The 15834-nt window shown below is 35.3% G+C and overlaps 2 protein-coding genes across 5 annotated transcripts in view; both read right to left on the reverse strand.

The window, feature by feature from the left end:
- Positions 1–15834, reverse strand: part of TIAM2 (TIAM Rac1 associated GEF 2) — a 227818-nt gene that overhangs the window by 210975 nt on the left and 1009 nt on the right. The gene's annotated exons all lie outside the window — the stretch shown is intronic.
- SCAF8 (SR-related CTD associated factor 8) overlaps positions 1–15834 on the reverse strand; it is a 192827-nt gene that overhangs the window by 128504 nt on the left and 48489 nt on the right. The gene's annotated exons all lie outside the window — the stretch shown is intronic.

A 15834-nucleotide genomic window follows, 5' to 3' on the forward strand; every position in this document is an offset into this window, starting at 1 on the left:
TTTAATTATAGGAAAAATACTTTTAGTTAAGAGAATGCATTCATTCCCCATCCTGAAGTACCTTTTTGTTTCTGAATTTGAAGTGTTGAACAATGACACCTAATAGGATCAAGATATTCTTGCAAGTGATAAATATTTTAAGTACTTTATTTTAATTATTGTATTTTAATTAAGTATTTTATTTTAATTAAAATTGTATATATATTTTAAAATCCCCCATGATATTTTTTCCAAAATTAAAACTTTTCCCCTTTGGTTATAATTTTTAAAAAAGTTTTCTTTCCTTTTTTTTCATTTACTATGGTAAGGTGAATTCTAGTTCAGCAGACAGAGAATATTTAATGTAAACATGAGAGATGCTCATCGGTAAACTTTACAGTCATTATATTTCAAATGCAATTTAGCACGGTGAAATTGCTTCTGAGACAGCTTGAGGCCCTGTTAGAAAATATTTCTGCTAAGAGCAGACAATTTAATTGCAAACTTGGATGTATTATAATACAAAGTTATGTTCAAAGTAGTGAAAGGGCAAATAGAAATAAATGAATGTCTTGGCTACCTAGAAAGTTTTTCTTTAAATATTTCAACATGAAGAACAAAACATAATTACCCCCTCTTTAAAAAAAACAAAACCAACCAAATCCTGTATAGGTTGCTTCACATATTTTTGGTTAGTTTTTTGTCATAAAAATATTGTTGGGATCTGGTTTTAAGGACCAGCCTAGAACCGGGGAAACCTTGAGTTCTAGTTCCGTCTTAGCTATGAAAGCCAGCTGGATGACCTTGGGCCAGTCACTCTTGTCTCAGCCCAAGCCACTTCACAGGGCTGTTGTAGGGAAAATAAGAGGAGGAAGGTGTGTTGGATGTATTCGCCACTTTATTTGTAAAAATTATAAAAGCGAGATACAAATAAATACATATGTTTGTGTATGAGGGATTCTTAATGTTCTCTGACCTTGCTTTTTTTCTTGCAGACATTTCATTACCCATTGCTAGCACTGATGATGTTACCTAGTTAGGGTAATGAAACATCTGCAAGAAAACAAGCAAACTCAGAGAGCACCAAGGACCCTTCCTTTCAACCCTGAGCTACAAATATTCTCCTTTACTGAAATGTGTATATTTCTGATTCTGCTTACTGGCACTGAAAATGCTTTTTCAGAAAGTATTTGCATAAAGAACTATTCTTTCAGGTCAGCTTCAATAATGACATGTAGGTCTAGATCCATCTAGTTCTAACCTTTTTTTGGCCATACCCCACCCAAGCATTTTAAAAATCCTGATGCCCCCCCCCCCCCCGTGACATATAATTCTTACTTTATTCAAAAAGTGAACTCTACTCATGTGGAGGAAGCCTAAAGGGCCATTAACTTAGTTTAAACAAGGTTCAAATTGTCTCCATTAAAAATCAAACTGCCCCCCTGGGGGGCGTGGGCCCCACGTTGGGAACCACTGGTCTAGATGGAAGAACGTTTGGCTAAACATATGGCAATTTTCTAAGCCTACTTAACATACCAAAGCAAGCATTCACTGATATCTTGGAGATGAGTCCAAAAGCTGTGTATTGTGAAGGGATGGAGCTTGCACTTTCAATTCAAAGCATTGTAATAATTTTCTAGAGCATTTCTTTAGGAAGTTAATGGTGTAGGTCAGAGGTGGGTTCCTACCAGTTCGCACCTATTCGGTAGAACCGGTTCGTCAAATCTACTGAACCGGTTAGAAGAGGTTCCACCAGTGGACCCGGAAAGCAGGCCACACCTACAGAAGAGGTTCCAAAATTTTTTGAAACCCACTACTGACACACACACACACACACACACACACACACACACAGAGAGAGAGAGAGAGAGAGAGAGAGAGAGAGAGAGAGAGAGAGAGAGAGAGAGAAAGGAAGAAATAAATAAATAAATAAAAAAAGAAAATAAATAAATAAAAAAAGAAAATAAATAAATAAATAAAGAAAAAAGAAAGAAAAAGTGAGAGAGATGAAAGAAAAAAAGGAAAAAGGAACAGAGAGACAAAAGGAAGGAGAGAGGGAGAGAGAGAGAGAGAGAGAGAGAGAAAACAAATGGCCGGCAAGCCACTCCCACCATGTCACATGGCCGGCAAGCCACTCCCATAAAGGAGGCCACACCCACAGAGTAGGTTTCAAAAAATTTTTGAAACCCACCACTGGTGTAGGTTATAATGTAAACACTCCTATAAGGTCTGTGTGAAGATTAGTAGATACCTTTTGCTGATGCAAATGAATAAAAATGTTAATATTTAAAAACAGATATGAAATATTACTTCCTTCAACACTAAGATAAATCTTGGGTGGTCAAGTATCTGTTAACTTGAAAACAAAACACAGTTATTAAAAATAAAGCAATGCTTTCAGCATTCTTGGATACATACTATATGTAAATATGTAAAATATTCAAAAAGAAAGGCGTATAAAAATAATTTCAGGGTTTCCAAGACCTACTGAAAGCTGAGAAGTAGAGCTAAAAACATTCGCTGACCAGAGAAAAAACACTTAGCAATTCACTGTAAAGCAAACAAAAGTTTGCTGCTATCCTTCATTTGTAGCATAAAGAACTTATACACACACTGTCATTGCAACAGTAAAAAAAAAAAAAAAACTTGCACATTTTTTATTGATTTCTTTGTGTAGTAGTTCAGCTAGGTGGGAGTAAAATAATATCTAAAGGATCAAGTCAGGCAGAGAGTGAGAGCAAAGTATTTGGTTGCATAAGTATGCGAAATGTGTACTGGTATTGACGTAAAATAATACATCATTTTACATACTGGGCTATGTAGAAACGTACCAGTCTTCAAATTAAAAGGTCATTAAAAAATTAAAAATGGCCTAGCAAGGATTTATACTTTTTTAACCTACCAAAAATGGGTTACTTTTTAAAGAGAAATAGAGGAACCAATTGGGGATTGGGAAGATAAATAACTGATTGGATCAGCTTCTAATATGCTGAGAAAAAGAACTGAAGTGGGGTAAATTATGAGATTAAAATCTCCCTTCCCCAGGAAAAATGATATTTCTGTCTCATTTTTTGCCTGATAGCAAGTCAGAATAACTACAAAGTTGGTTGTTCCAGATTAATTGAAGCTTCAAATGGACTCATTCATTTACAGTGAAAATACAATGAAAATTTAGTCTTTCTTAAAATAAAATATGCAAAGAAAAACATGACCATCTGTATGATATAAATAACCATACCATTTCTACTTAAATTCAGGTAGTCTGACACTCAAAATGCTTTAAAAGCAAAACTGACAATATTTCAAATTAACTTCTGGTTATTAAGAGAGCATGACTTCTGTTAAATGATGAAGATATGCACAGGGATTGATAGTTTTCTAATTTATTCATTATGAAAAGTTATTTTTAAAGCCCAAACAGGGTGTATGCAGAAAGTATTTATTTTTAGATCATGCCTTTGGAAAAAAGGTAAAAAATCTAGGCTTGAAAAGCTTCTGTAAACTCTGATGTCACAAAGTCTCAAGTGAGTTTATTTTTCAGAAATTGAAACCAAGATTATTGGATGTAGAAGAAAATCTATGATAATATGGAAAACAAGTAAATGAAGAATGTAAGAAACAACTATGAAAATAAAGTGAAGATAATCCCTTAAACCAAATATTAAGGAAGATTTACCTGAACTAGAGAAAATAAGAATAAAGTAATAAAAAGTCCAAATTTACTATTAATTCCACATTACTAAGGTTCAGTGAAAAAAAAAATATAAACACTTGTATATATATACGTGACATGAATTGTTCATCTGTTTTCTAAACTGTATACTTCTTGTTTTTCTTTAACAAAATATATATTCTTTAATAGTAATAAAGCCTTTCTATCTTTAATAGTCTTTAAATGGCTTCAAAACCTCCCCTTCCTGAGCATTTGTAAGGTTTTTTATACCTCTGAATACAAATCAGGAACAAATCTATGGTATATTTTTATGTACAGATATTTCCTCAGTAGAGATGGCCCTTATTTGTTTTTGGATGTGAACATTTGGAAAATCCAGGACTCTAATCTAGATGGAGAAGCTGAAAAAACTTCCAGAGAGATGATAATGGGTATGTTTACATCAATCATCAGCAATTCAGCTCCTCTTGAACATAATTGCTTAATATGACTTTAAATCTGTGATATGTTATGAGAACCATGGACCAAACACAAGACAACATTTTGGTTAGTTTGTTTCATGGATTTAGTCAAAAAAATCCAAAAGCAACCTATCATACTGACAGCCTTGTCTTCCATCAATATTTTACATCGCGGGTATCAAACTCAATTACATCACGGGCCGGGTCGTGACATTTCTTTGCCTTTGCGGAGCCAGGGTGGGCATGGCCTGCATGTGATGTATCCAGCCCATGGGCCGCCAGTTTGACTAGCCTGTTCTATATTATACCTTCAGTAGTCACATGGTTTTTTTCACCACAGTTTTGACAAGTCAGTTGCCATAACTGTTTTTTTTTCTTCATATACATAAATAGTAATAAAACAAAATTGTTCGGTTTTTTAAAATTATTATTATTCAACTGTAAAAGAAAATGGTCCCTCAGGGGTCCTTGGTGCTCTCTGACCTTGTTTTCTTACAAATGTTTCATTACCCTAACTAGGTAAACAACATCAGTGCTAGTAAGGAGTACTGTTTGCTGTCAGTTTATGTTCTGGTGCCTTGCCTGTCTGTGTGGGTGGGTGGGAGCAGTCTTAGGGATTCTTTGGTTGGGCTGTTTACTACTGGCTCTTTGGCAGTTTCTTGATTGGGGTATTGCTTACTTGATTGTTGGTCTGAAGTTCACCTTGGAGTTAATCTATGCTGATCTGAGTGCTGATTATGGTGGAGATGTGCTGGAGTTTTTTTTTCTCTTTGTGGCTGGTTGATTGTCCCTTTTGCAGCCTATAAATGCTGTTAAATGTCTATGTGTCTATTAATGGCTGATTTGTCAGAGTGCTAGGCTTCTAGAAATTCCCTGACATTTTTGGATTTGGCCTGGTCTAGGATTGTCAAATTTTCCCAATTGAAACTATGGTTAAATCTGTTTATAAGTTGCAAAATTAAAGAATTTTCATCATGCCGTTTGATTGCCAGTTGATGTTCATGGATGTGTTCTGCCAGTCTTCAGCCTGTTTATTTTACATAGTGGTTGTTGCAGTTCTTATATTGCATGTTGTAGAGGACTCCTATTTTTCTTCAAAGGTTTCTGGGTTTTTTGGTTTCCTTAAGATGTTTTCAAGGGTTTTAGTTGACATGTGTGCTACACTGATTCTATGTGGTTGTAATAATCCATTGTAGTTTCTGAAATATTTTTTATGAATGGCAGTGTAATTTTTTTAGGATTTGCGGTGGTTGTGCTGTATTGGGTTGAATGGTCAGGGACTTTTTTTGATAAAGTTGCATAGATTTTGTTGGAATGTGTTCTATAGATGTTCCATTTCCTTTGGTTCCGATTAGGTAGAGTGGGATCCTTGGAACATCTGTTGGGCTTCTACCCTGTTTTCCTGAAAATAAGCCCTCCCTGGATAATAAACCCAATCAGGCTTTTGAGTGCTTGCGCTAAAATAATCCCTCCCCAAAAATATTGCAACACAGCAGCAGCCATGAGGTGACCACGCTCATCACCTCCTGCACCTGAAAAATAATAAGACCCCCAAAAATAAGGCCAAGCGCTTATTTCAGGGATCAACATAAAATAAGATCCTGTTTTATTTTCAGGAAAACACGGTCGTGGATAAAATCTCTCTGATTTGCTCCAACTTGGACTCAGACTCAATAGACCAGGCTGATCCCTCAGGGCATGGTTTGGGAGGGAGCTGATGATTCCAAAGGAAGTGAACAGGATTTTCTTGCTGTTGGTTTGGCCACCTCTTTGCTGAATCAGGCCCCTCCTACAACATACAAGCATCCAGGAAAATGATCTGCAGTTATATCCAGGCTTAGCATCAGCTTCCCTAAAGGAGGGAGTACTAGTGGACTGCCTTGAAAAAAAAATCATGTGCTCCCTCCTCAAGAGGCCATCTTGGATGCAACAATTTTTGACAACTACCAACAAGTACCCCAAATTCTGTTTTGGGGCAGATTGGTGAGAAGGTGTTCGGTCTGCAGCTGATAAGGAGTCTGGAGAAAATAGATTATCTAGATATGTTTTGATTGGATTTCAGGCTAGGATTTTGTACTGGAACATACTTAGCTATATTTGCTGATAACTTTTGGGATTGAAGATGCTGAGCACTTTTGATGCCATCAACCACCTTCTGCCAGTGTCCATGGGTTCGGGATTAGGGGCACCATTTTACTGTGGTTATCTTTTTTTCTCTTGGGTTGGTTCTAGTCGGTGTTGATTAGGTGAATAAATTTATTTATATATTTGTAAAATTGATTGACTGCCCATCTTACCTCAAGGTAACTCTGGCCAGCTTACAATCATAAGAGACCACAACCTATTTGGTATGCTGCAGGATACTAATCTCTCTTCCTGCTTTTCCACAACTATATGAAACCATCGGTTGTAGTCATCAACTTATCTGGGATCATGAGTAACCTTACGAAACCCAATTGTATCTTTCAACTCTGGCCTAACCAAGTGAGGCTGTCAAGGTTCTGTTCAGATGCCTGGAAGCTGTGCAGGTTTGAATGAGGAGGAACCACCTCTGACTCAATCCTATCAAGATCAGTTGACTATGAAAGTTTGCATTATTCAGAATTTGGGACATTCCATTGAATGTGTGGGCCAGCACATACCCAGCTGTGCAGCTTGATTCACAAGATATGCATCAGCTTGTCGCTTGCACGAGTCAACTTGTGCATGTGCACTGGACCACTGTTCACACAAATTGAGTTGAACGCATATATGCGTGTGCTTTTTTGCGGCCTGGTTGCATGTAGATCATGGCCTGGGGATCCCTGGGGTACATCCTTCACCAAATTGATGGAGAAGGTCTTCAGCCAGTCACTCATACTTAGCTTTGAGGCCTAACTACTACAAGACTCTGTAGATTGGGCTGCTGAAGATCACCATAAAATTCAGCTGATATGGAATGCAGCAGCACAAGCAGAAATGGATGTGCTATAGTTTTCATGTTATGTTTTTGTTTTGTGAATTGCACTGCTTTTGAGTTTGATTCCAAGTGCAATTAAAGATGCTGGCTATAATGTCCTGTATAGCATAGGGGCTGTTTGCTTGACAGACTGTCTATTTCCTATATTTACCTGGCCAATTTGATCTTGCAATATTAGTGTGCTCAAGATTCCCTTGACTAAACTATATCACTATCAGGAATTTGGAAGTGTGCTTTCTCTGTAATAACTCCTTCCCTCTGGAATGAGGTCTCTCTCCCCCCCCCTTCCATGAGATCTGGAATCTGTTGTTATTTAGAAGGGCTATGAAGACCTGGCTCCTCATAAAAGGCTTTGGCAAGGGGGAGAGAGATCCTTTGCTTTGTTCCTTCTGATCTGATATGTAAGCCATCTTTTATAGGTTACTATAATTCCTTTGATTGCTGTAAGATGCTCCAACCTTGGGAGTCAGGCAGAATACAATTTAAAAATTAGTATTAATGTGGTTGGTTACACAATGTTTAGATTGGATTTGACATTTTTGTCCACCTTTTAGGTCCTTCCCAAGGACTTGGAATAGACAGACATTTTTGTTTAATAATATTAAAATATTACTATGATTGGATAGTCAGCCAAATGTTTAAGATGGATTTAGCAATGTTTAATCTGCCTATTGAGTCCTTCCCAAGGACCTGAGTTAGGCAGGTGTTATTTGATGATGTTAAATGTATTGTTAGAGGATGGAAACTGTTCCAAGTAAAACTGCCTTTTGCAACTTAACAGACTGAGATTTTGTCAATGTCAATAGTATTTATGTGATGCTCCAGAAGTTGAACATCAGCATTTACAAAATCACCACCAGTCATTATAATAAATTATTATTTTAAAACTGTATTCCTAAGAGCAGCTCAACAAATTCTACAAGTCTGTGAACAGGACATGTATGGTGGGATCAAGTAAGGAATATCAAAACCAACAGGTATTGAATCAGGAAATTTTGTGCTCTTCATTGGAATTATCAAAAATAAAATCCATAGTAGGGATAAATCTGCCTAGATATTAATTGGAAGTTAATAGAATGATCTAGGGGACAGTAAGATGTCAAAATATTTCTGCAAGAATGGGCTAAGGCAGCCTGTATTTAAAATCTTCTGGATCCAGCTTACTCGCTAGAGTTAAGCAATACAATTTATATTTATTGCCAAAGTTCCTTTCATCTGTGAACAGAAACTAGATCTGTTAGGTTTTGCCTAAGCAAAAGACAATTCTAAATTTCTCATGTCATATGTGTTTATTCTGTTTTAGGCTTCCTTGTTTATTCATTTAAAAGTTAATTCAGATTTGGGAGTCCTTGTTTATTCTTTCTTAATCACCCCGTTTTTCAAAGCCCTTGCCCACCTTTCTATAGATGTGTTTTATCAGACAAATCTTCCTCTGAGTTTGTGAATTTTCTTATAAAATGCAGCCCTTAACTTTCTTAAGTAAAGTTTGTTGGGAATATTTTCTCTTAAATTTTGGGACAGATTCAATTTCAGTTGTATTACTCCAAGTAGATTACTTACGTCTGATGCAGAACAAATGGGTGTATTCTTCTCTGTATTTGACTCTTTTAAGTCTATGAACTGTTATGGTACATATACCATAATGATATTTGCAACTCATGTCTCTTGTTGAAAGTTATGTAACAAATTGTATACCAATGTTTGAAAATTATTCATTTAAAAGACAAGCTGAACTAAAATACAGCAAAGATAGTTTTCAATGTGCATGTAAGAGCTGGAATTTCCATCAGTAGCTAGATCAGAAGAAGCAGCTTACAGAAGAAATGTTACAAAATTAAGTGATGTCTATTTGCCTAAGAAAAATGACAATTTTATTCATTCGTTTTAAAATTACTTTATGTTCCTCTAACAGTAGTGAACATGTAATAAAGAAGTAGCCTGTTTAAAATGTAATGTGTACATGTGTCATAACTCCAACATCAGTAAATAAATAAGATTTTAAAATTCTTGGCTTTATTTCATCTAAGAACCTGAAAGCAGCAACAAAAGAATAAACCTACATGTTAACCCCAAAGAATTTAACAAGATCCACTCCAAAATAGTGATATAGAAGTGCAACCTAAATGAACTTCCTCAGTATAATTTTAAATGCAATACTGAATACTTTTACATTAACTGTATTGTTGATAGTATTACAATACAAAAGCTGCATTCCAAGCTGTTCTTGATGCTGTGACCGCTCTCTTTCTTTCTCAAAAAAGCATCAAAAAGAACTGTTTCCCCTATTAGGGGAATAAAATATTGTCAATATTATTATTATTGTGGACAGCCAAAAATTTCTTTATAGTGTAAATTAAAAAAGAAATAAAAAATGTTTATTTTCAGGAAACCCTATGGTGGCAAACATCCAGGCAGCTGTCTCAGGTTTACTGTTACTGTTGAAGCAAGATTCATAATCCTTAGTAAGGAATCTAAACAATTCCATTTGCCTTATTTCAAACCATTTAAAGGAATGCTATGGTTTATCCAATAACAGAAGGACATCAGAGAAAATCAGAGTCTTCCTCTTGCTTCTCTTTTAAAAGTGTATATCTTGATAGTTATTACATTATAAATGAGAAATCTGATGGTTCCTTCTTTCTTTAAGCATTATATGATAATTTAGCATGTGTAATAATATAGTTTCACAATCAAAATTAGATTTAGATGCTGTTTGCTAGTGTTCCTCCCCTTTTATTTTTGTGGGGTATTTGAGGGAATGCCTCTTCCATTTCATCTATCTGTCCCATTAGGTCTGGCAGAACAAGCATGCTTTAGGTTACAAAGTCATCTGGTTGGATTCAGGACAAAAGCCTTTTTCTGTTATGGCACTCATCCTTTGGAAATCATCTCCCAGAGGAATGGCTACTGAATAATAACCCATTGAATGAAAAGCCTACTGGCTTTTCATAAAGCCTTATGGATACAATTTTGCTTGTGTGTGGGGATCTGGGTGTGCTGCAGAGGCTGTGCAGTAGTAATGTTTATTTATTTATTATTTCTAAAACTCTATTATTGGTGAATCTTCTGATACCACGGCTACTGTTTTTTTATATGGATATCTAAATTGTTTCCATTATGATTCTTGTATTTTTAAATATAAAATTTTAATTGCTGTGAGTCACACAGAATCATTTGAAATGTGCAACAAATAAAATTGAAATAATAAAAGGATCTTTTACTTGCACTGTAAATGTAGTATCTGATCACAAGATGCTTTAGCAAGTTCAATTAGTACAAAGATAAGCAACTTGGTATTTCCCATGAGTTTAAAACTTTAAATTCACATTAAGCTATCATGGGCCAGGAAGTCCAGTCTGCATTACCAAATAAACTACAATGCCAGAGCATATCGCACTCATGATTCTATATTGCCATATTTGCCTCTACAGCCATACTAAAATTCCTTTGCTACTACTCTATTGAAGATAGAAAAAGTATCATTTATACAGTGCATTCAAAAAGTATTCAGACCCTCTTCACTTTTGTCAATTTTGTTATGCTGCAGCCTGATTCTACAGTTGTTGAAATTCATTTTCCCCTCATTAATCTATTACTCAGTACTCCATAATGACAAAATGAAAACGGAATTTTAGAAATGTCTGTAAATTTATTAAAAAGAAAAATCTGAAATATCACATTGTGTAAGTATTCAGAGCCTTTGCAACAGCACTTGAAATTTAGCTCTGGTGCCTCCCATTTCTCTTGATAGGTGCTGACATGTTTCCACCCCTTGATTGGAGTTTCACCTTAAATTGATTGGACATGATTTGGAAAGGCACATGCCCTCTATTGAAAGCTGACAATGCATACTGTAGCAGAGCAAAAGCCATGAGGTCAAAGGAACTGCCTACAGAGCTCAGAGACAGGATTATTGCAAGGCACTGATCTGAGAAGGCTACAATAAAATTTCTGTTGCACTGAAAGTTGCTAAGAGTGCAATGGCCTCCATAATTTTCAAACGGAAGAAATTTGGCACAACCAGAACTCTTCTAAGAGCTAGTTGCCTGGTCAAACTGGTCAATTAGGAGAGAAAGGCCTTAGTAAGAGAAGTGACCAAGAACCCAATGGTCACTCTAACTGACCTACAGAGATTCTGTGTGGAGATAGGATAACCATCACTGCAGCCCGCAGCCAATTTGGGCTTTATGACAGAATGTCTAGATGGAAGCCTCTCCTCAGTGCCCCTCCACACATGAAAGCCCACTTGGTAGTTTGCAAAAAAGCACCTGAAGAGCTCTCAGACTGTGAGGAACAAGGTTCTCTGGCCTGATGAAGCCAAGATTCAACTGTTTGGCCTCAATTCTAAACATTATGTCTGGAGGAAACTAGGCACTGTGGCTCATCACCTGCTCAATATCACCCCTGAAGCATGGTGGCGGCAGTCATTATGCTGTGGTGCTGTATTTCAGCAGCAGGGACTGGGAGACTGGTCAGGGTTGAGGGAAAGCTGAATGGAGCAAAGTACAGGGATATCCTCAATGAAAATCTATTCCACAGCACTTAGGACCTCAGACTGGGCCGAAGGTTCATTTTCCTACATGATAATGATCGTAAGAACACAGCCAAGATAATGCAGGAGTTGCACTCTGTGAATGTCCTAGAGTGGCCCAGCCAGAGCCCTGACCTGAACCTACTGAACACCTCTAGAGGGACCTGAAAATGGCTGTTCACTGATGGTCACCATCCAATCTGACTGAGCCTGAGAGGATTTGAAAGGAAGAATGTCAAAATATCCCCCAATTCAGATGTACAGTTTGTTGTGTTATATCCAAAGAGACTTGAGGCCATTAATTATTGCCAAAGGTGCTTCAACAAATTACTGAGTGAATCCAGTGCCACACTAGACTTATTAACTTGCAAAGACCTGTCTACTCTTTGCTGCAGTTTCTGAGCAGAGGGACAATTTCCCTTCCAGCATCCAATCAGCATGCTGAGAATTAAATGTTCTGGGGACTATGATCTCACGTGACTTCAGACCCCATTTACTTTGTAGAGAATGATTGCCTTAAGTCACACAAGGCCCCCAGAACATTTCACTCTTGGAGCAAAAAGCACTTGCAAGCTGACCAGATACTGGAAGGGAAATCATCCTGCTCTCCTCTCCCTCAAAGGCAAAGAAACCACAGCAGAGAAGAGACAGATCTTTGCAAATTGAATCCAATGTGACAGGATGGGAGAGGGAAGCAGTTATGGGAAGAGAGGGTGGGAAATAGAGTGAATGTTGCAGCGCCTCTGCGGTCATTTGTAAACTATCATAACCCGAGGATTACTTGTATTTCAGTTTTTTCTTTTTAATAAATTTACAAACATTTCTAAAATTCTGTTTTCACTTTCCATTATAGGGTACTGACTGTAGATTGATGAGAAAAAATGAATTTCAACAACTGTAGAATCAGGCTGCAGCATAATAAAATTGAAGGGTGTCTGAATACTTTCTGAATGCACTGTATATATCCTTGTCACTGTAGTTCTGGAACCATTAGTTGATTATTCAAGCACAGTAAAAGAATTCCAGGCTGATACTTTGAGGAAATTTCAATTGTTCCAAGAAAAAAAACCACATCTCAAAATAGATTCTATTTCGCATAATGTGTAGTAGTGCTAATATGACAAAATTAATATGGTCAGATTCTGATTTTTCAGTTTTGTCCACTGGGACTGTAAACTGGATGACAATTAACCTATTGGAACTGTTAAGAGCAAGCCTAACAGTAAGAGCAAGTGTCAGAGTAGTAGATTACACAATATAAAATGAAATATACTGTTATTATCAATCTTTTTTTGATATTAAATCTGTTAAATAATTCATTGAAGTTTTGAAGTAAACTTTGTTTTTGTATATTCTTATATTTTATAGAAAGATGATTATTCAAATATCATTTGAATTCAATTATATCAAATATCAAAGGAAGGAACCACATCTAATAATATGGAAGGAAAGAAGCAAACTAATTGTCAAAAAGAAAACTTCTTTCAGAAATTAGGGATGGAATGTTAGGAACTGTCAAGCTCATAAGTTCTTCCTCATGTGAGAAACTATGAACATATAGTATAACACACTAAAAGTATGATTTCCAGTCATATTCATTTTTATAGGTACTGTAATCAATTTTAAGTATTTGCAAAAACATATAAGGCATTTCATAAGCAAGATTAATTAAAAAACAGACAAGAAAAACTTCATGGCTCAATTTACATTGCATTTCAAGGCTGCAACCCTATGCAAATTCAACTTAACTCAATGAAGTAGGCTTGAGCAAACATGCACTGGACTACACTATAAGCAAAATAGCCATGTTTTCATATTAGAAAACCAACAAAAAATCATCAAGAAAGAAGTGCCGCAGACTTATTAATAACCAGTATAAAGTCTGAAAATCACTGTTATAATTTTAGTATCAACTTGTGGTCACACTTGCTTGTGATTTTTGAAAGGTCTTAGAGTAAAAAATGCATTTTGGAAATATTCATATTTTTAAAAATAAAGCAAGGCAACTACTATTGGTATTTAACGTTTTGCATGAACTACAGAATCTATGGAAATCTTTCCTGATAAATTATAATTTCATGAGCACCACTGGAAATATGGGAATCAGACACCTGGATTATTTGCATTTAAATGTCTATATGGGAGCAGTCTCTTTTTAAATGAGTTTACATTCTGGGAATGTCAAATTAGCTTCTCAAAGATGCTATGAGCATTCTGTATGGTGTCAATTATAGTGCAAATTTCTGGTTATGATTTAATTTTCTTTTGAAGAGATCAATTTAACATGGTGCCTAATGAAGCTTTTATAGGACTGTCAATCTTTTGAATTAGAGTATAATAATTTCATTTGCTAATTATATTTCTATTTTAGTTACTTCATTTGTTTGATATTTTACTTTATTTTCTATAATAAACTTATCAAAACACATTTAAAAGTTGTATGTTAAACCAATATGCCACTGAAAAATAGAAATAGAAATTATAACAATTAGCTGCTCCCTTGCTGAAAAAGGAGTTTTTCTCTATAATACAAATGTTTATTTCATATATGGAAACAAGAGAAAAATATAGGGCAAGAGGAGTATATTCTCAAATAATTACTAGACCATAAGAGTTGGCTATTATAAAAATTAGTGATTAGACTATTAATTTCATTCACTTAAGTTATCAACTTTAGCTTCATAAGCAAAACACTGATAACAAACAAAAGAATCACAGCTGATCCTGTTTTCAATATGTTGGTGAATAGAGGTAAATTACAATTTCTCAACTGGAAAATGGAACAGCTACAAATTCAGTAGTTCTCAAAATGGAGCTGACTCACGTGTTATGTTTACTACCATAATTTGGAATACCACGTAGCAGTAACTTTCTGCCAACAGAACATAATTACCTTGTCTTGAGATCCCTTCTATCTAAGAGGCACCTTTGTCTCATCCTACTTTTTCCTCAACTAGTTTTGCCAAACCTGTCTTACTCATGAGAGTCTCTGTCCAAAGGTAAGATAAAGTATGACATACTTTTATGCTATTTAAAATTTTAAAAGATACAACTTTTACATAGTTCCAAGGTATCTTTTTATATGATAGTGATATGGAGCTACTGCTATTCCAAATGTAAACTTAAACCACATAACATATTTTGGCCATTTGTAAAAATCAAGAATGCAATCAAACACAGTTATCTTATTAGAGCTACTGTCCCAAAGTAAAAAATGCAATTATATTCCACTGTTGCATTATTTTCAGTGAGCAAACACAAACCTGGGGCATTGTGGCTAGATTATACTTATTATCCTGATTCTTTATGCTGTTATATTTGGCAACATTAATTCAGTGAAAGTGAATCCATCCTGACAGGCAGACTGCCAAGAAGTATGCAACAATGATGCATTAGTAATTTAAGACTTAAGTTGACCAAAAGCAAAAATGGTAGTGCAACTGTAATTTTCCAAATTGTAAGTTTGTAATTCTCAAACTTTATTGCAATAAGTGTATTGACTTCATAATATTAATGAAATTTCTATGATTTTCCTATATTTCATATTATAGAAGCAAAGTTTTGTGAACTTGAATAATTCACATGATTGAAAATTCAAACTTTTCTTGAATAAAAGAATGTCATTTTCTACATAAAATATTAATTTAGCACAATATAAATTCTAGAACTATCATATTCTTTAGATTTTGAAGGCTTTTTAAAAGAAAAAATATAGGATAAATGGTTACATTCTATCAATTTGTTAGAGAGTAGATCCTAAAAACATTAGTTTGGACAGAAATAGTTTTATGAGGCCATTTCAAACTAGCTAGCTAGTTTAAAAAATTCCAAATATCTAGATGCCAGTATTCGATATTGGTATCAATGAAGCTTAATCCAAGTTAAATGCATATACGATTGCAGCCTAAAGAATCTTGAAACCTAAACCTTACGTGATCAGTTATTTGAGATAAGCAAGTGTTTTGTTCTTAAAGTGGCTCAATATGTTTTAGATAACAACTATGAACTCAATAGTCACAGCAAGCAAATCAACAACAAAGTATTTTTATATATCACTTTCTACCCCAAACACCAGAAGCATTACAAAAATGACAATTCAAACATTTGCTTCATTTTTGCACCATATATTGCCACACTTAAAAAGCATCCTTAAATCTTACTCTTCAGCCTTCAGAGCATGCCAGTCCACCTTCTGAAGTAATTAAGAATTTAGAAGAGCAAATATTAATTT

Source organism: Thamnophis sirtalis, unplaced genomic scaffold, assembly GCF_051295495.1.
Source record: "Thamnophis sirtalis isolate CommonGarterSnake01/CBP01778 unplaced genomic scaffold, rThaSir2_p1.2 scaffold_6, whole genome shotgun sequence".
Classification (NCBI taxonomy): domain Eukaryota; kingdom Metazoa; phylum Chordata; class Lepidosauria; order Squamata; family Natricidae; genus Thamnophis; species Thamnophis sirtalis.